Source organism: Callospermophilus lateralis, unplaced genomic scaffold (assembly GCF_048772815.1).
Source record: "Callospermophilus lateralis isolate mCalLat2 unplaced genomic scaffold, mCalLat2.hap1 Scaffold_512, whole genome shotgun sequence".
Taxonomy (NCBI): Eukaryota; Metazoa; Chordata; class Mammalia; order Rodentia; family Sciuridae; genus Callospermophilus; species Callospermophilus lateralis.
In genome coordinates, this window is record NW_027514448.1 from 871,796 (window position 1) to 885,515 (window position 13,720).

At 31.5% G+C, this 13,720-nt stretch overlaps 1 pseudogene; it reads right to left on the minus strand.

Annotated features, from left to right (window-relative positions):
* Positions 1-12,824: 12,824 nt before the first annotated feature.
* The window catches only part of LOC143387410 (cadherin-12-like), a 78,982-nt pseudogene continuing 78,086 nt past the window's right edge, over positions 12,825-13,720 (minus strand).

Below are 13,720 nucleotides of genomic sequence, written 5' to 3' on the forward strand. Positions count from 1 at the left end.
ACTTCCATTTCATAATGTTGCGGGGTTTAAGAACAGTACATCCAACATGTTTAATATTTAGAGGAATGTGTATATGTATACACACACACATAAACAATGATATTTCAAAAATCATCTGAACAGGCTATTATAATTGAATGTTCAGCAAATTTTACTTGTTTTTTTCTCATGTATCATCAGCAACTCACTTTTATTCTAGTATATATTTAGGAAGGTCTAATTTTCACTTTTTATTTTAACTTTGCATTTTTGTATAGAGAAAATTTAAGCAACAACTTATAAGAGCATATGTTGACAATGAATGAAAAAAAACATTTCTGAACTACAAATAGAAAGAAAAATAGTTTGGAAACACTAAAGAGAGTAAACACCAGATAATAAAATAAAATTATTTGTCACAGAAAAGTACTTTGAAAAGTCATAGACTTGAGATATATTTTTAGTGAAACATTGATATTTAATCAGAAGAGTAGAGAAATCTCCTAGTCCCTCACACTCCCCAAATGCAAATAAACTGTAGTATAATATTTCATATATGCCAATTAAAAGTCATAGATGATCAGAGTAAAGAAAAAAGAAGTATTGATATTTTCTATATAAATACTGAGTATACAAAAATAAGAAATGGATGCAACAAGATGTGTTTCAGATTTTGGTTTATTTTTTGTATATTTGAATATTTGCACGTGCATAATGAGATATCTTGGGGATAGAACCCAAACCTAATCATAAAATGTTTCATTTGCAATTTATATTCATAATCTCTTGGTATTTTTGTACCATATTTTTAGAGTGCATATAATTTGACTGTGACTTCTTCCATGAAGCCTATTATGACATTTCAACTTGTGGTGTCATGATGGTAATCATAAGATTTTAGATTTTGAAGCATATTGAATTTGGCTTTTCAGATAACCTGCACTTGAAAATAGGTTTAAAATTATTAAGAGGTAAAAATAAAGAGGTAAATGTATGCAATGCTAGCATTAATCAAAAGAAAGCTGTATTCGCTATACAAAATTTAGAAAAAGCTAAATTCAAAACACAAATTTTCAGGCATAAAGAAGGACATTTATCAGGTGTTAGGAAGGTATCAACCCTCCAAGAAGAACCACAATTATAGATAAGTGAATGAGGCAAAAGAAACAGACATGGGAGAGATAGAAAAATCCAAAATTTTAATAGGAACTTCCACATCTATTTGTTGGATAGATATTTACAAATCAAATTGGTAAAAAAGTCAGTGAAGATATGAATGAGATGTACCTACCTGTCCATTTTATGTAATTGACATTGAATATTCCATCCAAAGACAGTACCATGCACATTCTTTTCAAACAGGTATGGAACATTAACCAAAATAAACCATATTCTTGGCTAAAAACTTGCCCGAACAAACTTATAAAATTAAAAATAATACAAAATAAAATGCAGAAGTCAAACAAAATATTTTCTAGATTTTCAGTGGAATTAAAAGTATAAATCACTTGAATCAAAGTGTAAAATATGATATATCAAAAAAATATGTAATGTTTTGAACAACCAACAATAAAAATTAATAAAAATAAAAATAAATAAAAGTATAAATCAATAACAGAAACTTGGAAAAAAACTTAACTGTTTCTACATTAAAGATTCTTCTCTAAATAATACATAAACTAAGGAAGTTTTCAGAGAAGTTAAAAATATGTAGGACCCAATGGAAATTAAAATGTATTCTGTTAAAATTTCAGGGACACGGTGTAAATTCTCTCTTCAGAGAAAAGCATGTATGAAGTTGGACCACTGTGGAGTGTACCTGCAATCCCATCTCCACATAAACAGAGAAGGAGCATCAGGAATGCAAGAAAAGCCTGGAAAACATATAAAAACCCCACCTCAAAAATGCATATATTTCAAAACTAGTTATACTTATGTTCTACCTAAAACATCATAGAAAAAAGATTAATATAAACCACATAAGGTAAAAGAAATAGTAACAATTAGAACAGAAGGTGGGAGTGGTTGCTCAAAACTGTAATGTAGCTACTAGGCATGATGAGGCAGGAGGTGCAGGAATTCAAAGTCAGCCTGGGCAACACAGTGAGACCCTGTCTTAAAATTTTGAAAGAAGGTGCCCAGGGATATCTCAGTGATCAAGTGCTGCTGAAGTCATTCCCAGCCCTGCAAAACAAAAACAACAACTATAAATAAAATAAAATAAAATAGAGCAGAAATAAATGAAAATAGGAAACAGTATAATAAAAAATCTGTTTCATTTAAAAATATAAATGACCAATTTATTTTTATTTAGCAATCAAACTAACCATGAATAAAAGTAATAAGACAAAGATTAGCAACACCAGAAACAAATTAAAATTGATCACCATTGTTGTGAATTTGAGAGGCATAGAAATTATAACTAGTGAATACTGTGACCAAGCCTAGGGTCACAAATTTTATATCCTTGATACCAGAGTCCTATTGTAAGACACAAACTAAAAACAAAAACAAACAAAACCCCACCTCACACAAGGAGAAATAGATATCCCTGAACCTATTAAATCAATTAAACACACAATAAGTTTATACTAAAAATGTAACAGGTCCTGATTATATCACTTAGGATTTCTTCCAAACTTCAAGTAAGAATAATACCAATTCTAAATAATATGTTTCCAAAATATACAAGGATATATAATACTAGCTAATGTATTTTATGAAGCTAACATTACCCTAATATCAAAACTACAAGTGATATTCAAAGAAAGGAAATCCAGGTTATATGTATATAACAAACACAGGTGATTCATTTCAAGTCTGCTTCGATATTCAATATTTGTAAATGTTATCTACAATGCCAATTGATTTACCAAGAAAAATCATTATAATCATACAATGAATAGAAAAAATATTGACAAAGTCCAACAATGATTCTCTATTTTTTAAAAAGTCTCAATAAATTAAGAATAGAAAGGAATATTCCTAACTTGATTTTACCTAAAAAAAAATTATCTAACATCAGTCACAATACAGGAACATGACAAGAATATCTGCCATAACTATTTCTTCAACATTGCAGTGAAATTCTTACCTAGAACAATGAAATAAATAAAAGGATATATTGATTTTAAAGGAAGAAATAAATATTTGTTTATTTGAGTATGACATAAATGTCTGTGTATAAAATTTGCAATGTACAAAAATCTCAAATGATTAGCAAATATAGCAATATTACAGGATGCAAGTTTATTTAGAATGAGTCAATTGCTTTCCTATATACCAGTGAACAATTAAAATTTTAAAAGTTTTATATGCCATTTACAATACACACCAAAAAAGAACCATTTGTGTATAAATCTAATAATTATATACAAGGTCTTTACACAGACTACAAAAACTATTAAATAAAGTAAGAGACATATAAATAAATTGAGAAGTAGTCAATGTTTAAGGATTAGGATATTCATTTTTGTTGAGAAGTGAATCCCTTCCAAATCAATTTAAAGATTTGAGTCATTACAATGAAATTCTAAGAAAATTACCTCCTGACTATCAACAAATTTGTTCAAAATGAGTATTAAAAAGCAAAAACCTTCAATGACCAACACAACATTGAAAAGAAAAACAGGAGTACTCACATTCTCTATCTCAAGACTTAAAGAAAGTGATGGTGATCAAAAGACTGTGGTTTTGTGAAGGAGTAGACACAAAGATCAATAGCACTGAACAGAAAGTCCAGAAATATACTCCTAAAAGCCACTGGACTTCTAAATATTTTCCCAAGTAATTTGAAAATGTGTGTTTACACAAAGACCTGTATGTGAATCTGTATAAATCTTTATTTACCATCTCTGAAAGCTAGAAGCAACCAAGGTGTCCTTCAGTAGCCAAATTGATAAACTGGTACATCCATACAGTGGAATGAATTCCATAAAAACAAATGCATTATCACATCACACAAAGTCAAAGATGACTCTTAAATTCATATTGCCAAGAAAAGCATCCAGTGTACAAGGGCTACACAATGTATTATTCTATTTATATAACAGCATGGAAGTCAAAAACACAAAGATAGTTCATAATTTATGTTTCACAATAGTCTAGAGAAGTCTCTGGAGATTACGAGAAGTGCAGCAGATTTTCTTTTTTAGAGCAGTAAAACTATTTTGTTGAGACTAAAATGGTAAACTAACAACACTATAAATGTGTCAAAATCTATAGACCATTATATTACAAACAGTAACTTTTAATATGCAAACTAGAATTTTTATTTAGGAGATAAAATGATCTAAAAATTGAAAGAGAAAGTGACAAAATAATCTCACTTTTTGACAAATGGTCAAAACTGCATCACTGGTAAAGTTATGATGAGTGACATTGAAAAATCTAAGACTGAAGGCTAAAGAATTCTGATAAAGTCGTCTTATGGCTTAATAGTTCTTAAACACTATACTGGAATTGAAGAATTCCTAAATGGAGGACCGATGCTAAGAGGTAGTTTTCTCAGTAATGGAGTGAACGTTTTTCATAAACAAGAAAGACTACAAACAATGATGTAGGTGGTAAAGAATTATAGATGTGATGTTACCCTGACTCATTCTGAGCCTAATGAAGCCACCACAGATGGTTACACACTGCAACACTTACAGACAGATTCTGATCCTCACACATGTATTTTCTTGTTCTATTATCTGAAGACATGAAACACACACCTGGTAATGAGAAGCACTTTTACCTTCCCACAAATTTGTAAGATAATTTCCAACAAAAAGAAATAAGCCTTTTTGAAGAAATGGCTAATTCTAGAACTCTGTCAAAATAGTTTATAAGACAAGACTGGAGATTGCAGTGGCAGACTGTAAGACAGTGTTCAGAATATACTAACAACCAAATACACACACACACACACACACACAAAAAAAAAGAACTATTGAAGACATGCAAAGGGCTATATAAATGAATGGAAATAGGTTTATGAATAAAGTAACATTAAATTATAGGCCAAAATATCAAATATCTATGAGTCCATTGTCATATAAATAGATGACTAAATATATAAATTGAAAATAGACACATATCTCATGCAAAATTAAAATGTTTTATGATGAAACTCTGCTCTTAAGTCACAGAACATAGCTCCATGCCTCTTACATGTAGGCAACATGAATAAACTCTCTTGCAAGAACTGCATAAGGATTTGGGGAAAATTAGGAATGTACAATAAGAAAACCTGAAAAACTAACTCAGCCAGAGGATAAAAGTTAATATCAACAGTGATGTCATTTGAATAGCATATCATTCTGATCTATGTGAAGAGAGTGGCACTTTATGTCTCTGTTCTTCCCCAGAACACATCCTCAGTCAAATCATGAAGTGAAAATATCTGACCAATACCCAGTGAGGGACAGTCCACAAAGCACCTGATCAGTAATCCTTCAGACTTCCAAGAACCTGTGAAGTAGAAATCTGAGAAACTGTCACAGCCATGAGAATCTTAGAGTGACCATATGCAATGACAACCCTGCATGGGATCCTGAACGGTGAAAGCACATTAGGTAAAAATAAGGAAAATACAGATTTTAATTGACTGAAAATTATCAGTACTGGTTCATGTCTGTAATCCCAGCAGCACAGGGAGCTGAGACAGGAGGATTTTGAGTTCAAATCCAGCCTCAACATAGTGAGGACTTAAGCAACTCAATGAGACCCTGTCTCTAAATAAAATACAAAATAGGGCTGTAGAAGTGGCTCAGTGGTCGAGTGCCCCTGAGTTCAATCTCTGGTACCCTAACAAAAAATTATGTAAGAGTAGGGGAAACTAAATATAGGGTATTTATATGTATATATACATATATGTTCATATTTATACATATATAAGTTTTCTGCACTTAGTAATTTTAAAAGTTTATTTTTAACAGTTGTTTTATTACTATAACAGCAATACAATGAGAGAGTGGCAATAGTATTGGAAATAAAGATTATTCATATCTCGGTGGAAGTATACTGACATAATAGGGCGAGTGATAGGAAGGTTTTGTGTGTGTGTGTGTGTGTGTGTGTGTGTGTGTGTGTGAAAGAGAGAGAGAGAGAGAGAGAGAGAGAGAGAGAGAGAGAGAGAGAGAGAACAAAGAGTTTAGAGTACATTAGAGTTCATTTAACAACAGAAATATTACATTCAGAAAGTGGAATATATAGATTTGGATCTAATGAATTCAAAGCCAATGAATTGCCAGGAGTATATATTTAGAAAGTAGCAAATACTACTTACTTATGAATATGTTTTATATATAAATATATAAATATATATATATATATATATATATATATATATATATATAGCTATAGGAATTATATGTATGTATATTGTGTATATAGATATACACACATAAATTTAAGAATTCTTTGAATGCTATTTTCTATAGAGATAAAAATTGCTTCATGAAAGAACTCCAAATGTTGATGATACCAAAACAAAGAAAGAAATAAAAACAGAGTGAGCACTCAGTGGAATTACCTCTGTAGAACATGTGAGGGTATAAAATACTTAAAAAAAAGAATGAACCGAGGGGTGGAAGCAGAATTTGAAGATGAGAGATGACAATGTGCTTAAAACCATGGAAATCACAGGAAGATGAAAGGAAAGGTCGTTGGAGGGTTTCAATTTTGAAGTTACTAGTGAGCTTCAAAAGAGACAGACTTTAGGCTGTTAGTCATGAATGAGTGAGGTAGGAGAGTACAGTACACTGTACCTCATTACTGACTGAAGTGTGCATTTCAGAATTCTGTTAGGGTCCTGGCTCTGCCACTTGCTTTTGTCTAAATAGAGGCCTTTCGTTACATTTTTAAACCTGATATACTAATTTACAAAATAATAATGATAATTAGTGTCTCATCAATGTATTCTAAGAATTAAATGTTTATAGTATAATTGTTAGCATAGTGTGTGCTCAGTAGAAACTCTATTTTAGTTGTTGATTCTTTAAAAATGGTTACAGAGCAGAAATTTGGAAAGAAAAATTTGATAATTGTTACTGACCATCTTAAATCATTCAGTGACCATATATATATAGTAATTTTCAATCAGGTCAAGCATCATATTCAGTGAATGATGTATTGGGAGAAATATAAGGTAAGTAAATTACTTTTGGAATTTGTATCTTTAGTGTTGCTAAAGGTTAAGGTAGAAGTGCACTCAAGGCAGCTAAAAAGAAATGACGTTGAACATAACTGCATTGAAAAATAAAGGCCAAGGTTGTATTTAGATGACTTATGTGAATGCAGAAAAAGGTATAATGCAAGGTGGTTTCATATATTTGGATTACTGGTAATACACACATGGATATCATCAATTTTGTAATAGAGTTCTATTTGTACTGGGGAAAAATATTGTGTCATTCAGTCTTGACTCTTGGGTAAGATATTGGATATCAGAAATAATAATGTTATTTTCTTGATTAAGTATAATAATATGTTGTATTATGAACCATAATTCCAAGAAGTTCCTGTTGTTTTTATTTTTCATTGTAGAGTAGTAAATAACAGTGTTGTGGTTGGAAAACCAGTGAGAAAATACCAAGAATGGAAGTTAACATTAGATTTATTTAACTCTCCATGAATAAAGAACTTTACTTCCTACTTATTTTTTATTTCTCAACTTTGCACAAGTTGTTTGGGTATCAGTACATCCCATAACATTAATTTTAAAGTGAGACAATAAAAAATGTGATTAAACACAAATACCTAAGGAATTTAAGAACTTTGGAAAAAATAGAGATTCAGACTGACTGTTATAAAAATATGTGCACTAAGAATTTCAAGAAACTTGAACAACGTGGTGGTTCATAATAAAATTTAGACTTATTAACATGCAATGGCTAATATATAAGTGTATTATTTATATAGTGTAACATATATTAACCAACCATAAGGATTTAGTCTCACTGTTTTATAACAAATGTCAGAGACAAATTATTAAGGTTTTCCAAGTCTTTATATAATTGTGACTGTTTATATGTCTCTGCCATAATTAGACAGAGTGATGAAGATAAATAACATAATGTTAAGGAAACAAATATTTATGAATCATCTAGATATGCTATTTTTATATTATTCGTATATGCACATCAGTGTATTTGTATTTTTACACAATAAAGAATGTGGCATATTGTCTAATAGCAGTCAAGAGTTTTGGGTAAATGACTGGAAGTTTGGTGGAACAGGGATGTGTGAAATTATAAACTCCAGAACTCATATTGCTGCTGTTTGAGATTCTATCTTCTCAACAGAACACTTAAAAGTTTCAGAATTTGTTCATATCATGTTTGGCAGAAAACTGAAATGAGATCTGAATTTGAAATGGAATACATTACAATTAAATCTATAGTTCTTTTTCCTGTACTCATTTGAAGCTCATAATGTATGAAAGAATAAAAAAGTGTAACTGTTTTTAAAAAGAAGCTACAATTAACATCATCACAGAAAATGAAGACTCATTTAAATATGACTCATCTAAATATAAGAGCAGAGCAAGCAGGAAAAAAGAGAACTACCAAGAAAATTATTATCACGAAAATAGGATAAAATATTAAAAGACACAAAATTAAATATAATACAATGAGCCATTACATCCAGACCACCAAACAAACAAACAAACAAAACAGCAACAAAATAATGAATACCAGAAAATCTGCCAGAAGTGAAGGTTCTGAGGCTGCATATTTACAGAAGCCCTCAAATATCTAGTCCTAAGAATTAGGAAATTCTCATCCTTGGCTCATTAGTATGAAATTTTGTAACTCAGAGGGTAAGAAAAAAATTTTAATATCATCCAACACAAACCATTTCACATACACATGAAAGAGTAGTGCAATCATATTTGTCTCTTCAGCTGAGTTGTATGCCAGAATATGATAGAATACTTAAAATAATGAGGAAGGAACGATTACAACAAGAACTGAATATCCGGACAAGCTGCTGTAGTTGAGGAGGCAAAAATAGATATTTTCAAGCAGGGGGTGATTTATACAATGATCCATTGTACAGGCATACTCTTCGGAAGGATACTGAGACTGTTTACTGATTTTTTTTATCACCTCGTTTTTATTTCTAGTCACAATTTGACCACCTCACATATAATACATACGCAGTTACATCTGTTATTAGTAATTCTCAGTTTTATACAATAGCTATTGAAAATTTTGCAAAGATTTCTATAGGGAATAGTGAATATCTTTTAATCTTTCCTTTTGATGATTTATTTTTCCTCTTTGCCTCAAGATCTGGGCTGTAGCTATTTTCATACTATTTTCTCTCTCTTCCTATGCACACCTAAAGAACTTCTGCATCTGTATTTTAAAAATGGCTCCTTTCTGTGATAGAAGTGGAAAATTTTAATGTATGATCAATCAACTACATACTTCAAAGATTTCTGTGATTTATGACTTAAAGATCTCTATGAGTCTCAAGATTTTTTTGTAATCCACAAATGATTTAATGGACTTGTGATTATAGCTAGAATTTAATAGCCAATTAATTTCAGAGGAAGCTTACAAAACATTAGGGTGCAACAAATTAAGTTTACCACAGTGACCACTAGAACATTGAGAGATGAAGAAGGAACTTGCCTCCTTGGACATTACTAGCCCGAGACAGAATTTGGTACAAAAGCAATTTTATATTATTTCTAGTGTATCAATCACAAAGTTTCACTGCTGGATGTTGATAAATATTCTTTGAATAAAATCAAAGGTAGTATATTTAAAAATTTATAAGTAACATACTTACTTATATATAATATGTACATATATATTTCTATAAAGATACATATGCAAGACAATAAAATTATAGTTTAATTATAGTTAATAGTCAATATTTACCCATATAAATAAAAATTATTAATAGTTTTATATTGCTTAAAGCTTGAATGAAGTTTTGTGATTGTTAATATAAATTTTTTTAAAAATTTGACTGGGTTTCTGGTTCAGTGAGAGAGTGCTTGCCTGCTACACTGAGGTACTGGGTTCTATATTCAGCAGCACATAAAAATAATTTAAAAATAAAGGTATTGTGTCCATCTACAACTAAAAAATATTTAAAAATAAAAATATTGATATATTAAATCTATTTTTTGTCATTGCATAAAAAGTATTCTGTAACACTTCTAATTAGTTAATACTAACAGATCTCTTTCCCCATATCGATTTTTCTAGTTTCCCATTGTAATGAAGATTATTTCCATCACTTTCTTTTGACATAATTGGGTGGTTGGCTATTAGAAATCAAATGCTTTTTTGGTTGAAAAAAAGTTTGCTGTGATTATCTGTATTATTGTTATATGCCAAATCCCTATGCTGAAATCTATCTCCTAATTTGTCTTTGCGACTGCATTCAATGCTAGGGACCTAGAAGAGATAAGTAAGGTAAAAAAAAGGTTACATGACTAAGACCAAATCTAATATTCAGAAGGTTCTTTTAAAAAAGTAAATAAAAACATAAACACAGAGTGAAGACAATGTAAAAATACAGAACAAAGAATTTATCCTAAAGCAAAGAGAAATGCCTCAGAAGAAACCAACCCTCCAGAACTGTAAGGAAAAGCACCTCTTGTTAAGCATTTCAATCTTTGATATTTTGTTAAAGTAGCCCTACCACACAAATAGTGTTGAAAATGTAAAAGAGATAAATGTCCTAAAAATAAAATTTATTAATATGATTAAAATAAGATCCACAAGTTTCATACTTTTGCTTAGTATTTTAGTCACATGGTTTCACATAATCTGCCCCTCCTAATTTTCTTCACGTCACATGGCTTCTGTTGAATGTAGATCCAATGATATTCCTTTACAAAATGTCAAATGCAATAATTTCTGCCAATAATAATCATTTCAAAAGGGAATGATATTGCACATTAACCTTCTTCAGGAGGTTTTTCTTCATTACATAGTGAATCATGTTGTGTGGGCAAATCTAGAAATTATCTTAATTTTTCTCTTGGGAAATATGATGATATTATAAGCTTCCTAAAAAAGTATGTAAATATTTCCCAAAGTGTACTATATTAGAAAGTATTATACTACATGAATATTGTAGTTCTCAGGAATGAGACTGAAGTAAAAACTGGGTGATCAGTAGAGGAAAGCAAGTTCGTCAGTCATTCCTCAGAAGGAGAAAAGGAAACTATGCAACTGGTAGAAAGAGGAAAAAGATGGGAAATGCAGATTTGAAGGATCCCATTGCCATAGCATCAATAATAGATAATTTTAAAGTAAGCATTTGTGTGTGCATATGGCTGAGTATAATTTACCAGTTATTCATATTTCCACGTGATTTTCCCATATGTGAATTCTTGGTTTTATGATCTTGTAAATGTTAAATATATTCATAGATATTTTAAAACTATAGTTAGATATTGATCTTAGATTTCAGATGGAACTACAACAACTTTAATTTTCTAATTATACATAGTGTTTATCTTTCAGAAGACACATTTATAGGTTTAATATTGAGAAATATACAACTTTAATTAGTTAATATCTGTTATGTGTATTTCTAAATAGTATACAATCCAGTTGAAATTAACATGAGTGAAGTTTACTAATATGCTCATTAAATTGAATATTTCTTAGGAACTTGTATCAAATTAAAAATCTATTTACAGGGAAGTTGTAAAGGATGATGAATCTGAGGATTGTTGTTTGTGAGATAGCAAAGAGTTAACTCTGAGCTGTAGTATAGAATGGCATTCACAAAGTACATGTTAGTAAGAGCATCAGCTGACTGATTTTGCATTTGTGTCCTTTTTAAGATTTAGTCATTGGATTCAACATTCTGAAGTCCCTGACTTATTTGTTCAATAACATAAAAAATATTTAGAGATGTATTGTACATCTAGCCTATGTTATTTGATATGTATTTTTTTCATTGGCCAAGAAAGAATCACTAGAATGTAATAAAAATCTAAGAAACTGTAATGAATTGCTCTTTCTCTATTTAATTTAATAGTTGTTGTTCCCTTTGAAAATATTCATAGAAATAGAAGCTGGTATTTTATCTACAACTGAGAGTTTAAATGATTTGGTGACTTTTTAAAACCAATTTCCACACACCACTACAGTATAAAACAAAACCAATATTTATTTTAATGTGGAATTTTAGCCCTGAGGCCTCCCTTTATAAAGAGGAATTTTTTTCCATTTCTTTTTTAAAATTTTATTTTTTTGGAAAAAACTAATATATTAATTAACATTCTTTAATATGAACTGATGTTACGATCAAACATGGCTTTTCAAATTCATGGGTTACATATTTAATTTGATATTATTATATTTATTTCAATTTTCTGAAAGGGTAGGAAAAGCAAATATGTCTTGGCATACAGTTTTAAAAAGAAACACCTTTGAATTATAAGAAGATGGAGATCAGAGTTTCCTTTTTGTCTCAAAAGGAATGAGAAGAGTCAGCAGGGTGCTATTGCTCCTTGAAGATGTCTTTGTTTATTCCTCTTTATCACTGAATCCTGCAACCACATCACAGCAGAGTGTAGGGTACACCACTTTAAATGATAAGAGTTTCAATAGACACTTTAGTGGAATTAAGAAAAATCTAACACTCTTCCACCGTGATGCCACATAGCTATCTTCGTTGTAGGTTGTCATGTCAGTAAATTGTATTTAATAGGCCTGAGCTTGTCTCAGCGTGTTTCTGAAATAACAAAACAAAACAAAGCAAGTACATATTATAGGATTTATCTTGTGACAACAGAATAAACCAAAACTGACAGTGTGATAAATACAGCCACTTGCTAGAAACCAGATCATCAAAAGAATCCTGCATTATAAAGCCTGTGTGTGTGCGCGCATTGATGTCTACTTGTGTTGCTCCTGTTAAAAAATCTCTCCTCCTCTGCACCTAGCCTCTGCCTCTCCCTAAGTGACTTTGTCGGGGTTGTAGCTCTCTTGTTCACGGAACATGTCAGCAAGGACCTTGAAGCCCGCTCCCCAGTCTGCCGGGTAGTCGTAGTCCTGGTCAGCATCAGTGGCCAGCGAGTCAATGGAGCTGAGCGACCTGGCTAGCGACCCTGCGCCCTCGTAGGCGAAGGTGGCCAGCGAGTCATAGGGCGGGGCAGCAGGGTCCAGGTCGTGCTCCTGCAGCCTCTGATGGATGAAGTCCCTGATGTCCGTGCTGTCTTCCACCGGGGGCCTCTGGCGGGGCAGGCAAAGTGAGTCTGGCTTGATATCCCTGCGGATTTTGTTTTCTTCGACTGCTGTCGGGTTTCTCAGCGCCCCATGTCGAAGGCCTGCGGGTCCTCCTCTCCACCTCCTTCGTTGTCATAGTGAATAACGTTGTCTCTTATGTCTTCCTTGGAGGTCATCAAGGTATCCTTCTTCCTCTGCCTGCGCAATGCGATGTACAGCACAACTATGGCTGAGAGGAGACAAATTGCAATTGGGGAAAAGAAGGCAGATGAGTCATTTATCATTCCAAGAAAGTTAAAATTGATCAAGGCATGCTGTTTCCAATCTTAGATTAAAAACACTACAATCAATAGGAGCACGTATGTGTTTATGTTTTTCTCATTGTCTGAAGTCAACAACTTTATTTGGAAATGATAACAAGAAACCACAGAACAGTTATTCAAAATATCATTTTTGCCCTTATATTTCCATATTTTAGATTTCAGTTTGACAAAAATGCCGGGGTGGGTGGGGGTGGGGATGTTCTAACCATACAGAGTTTTAGG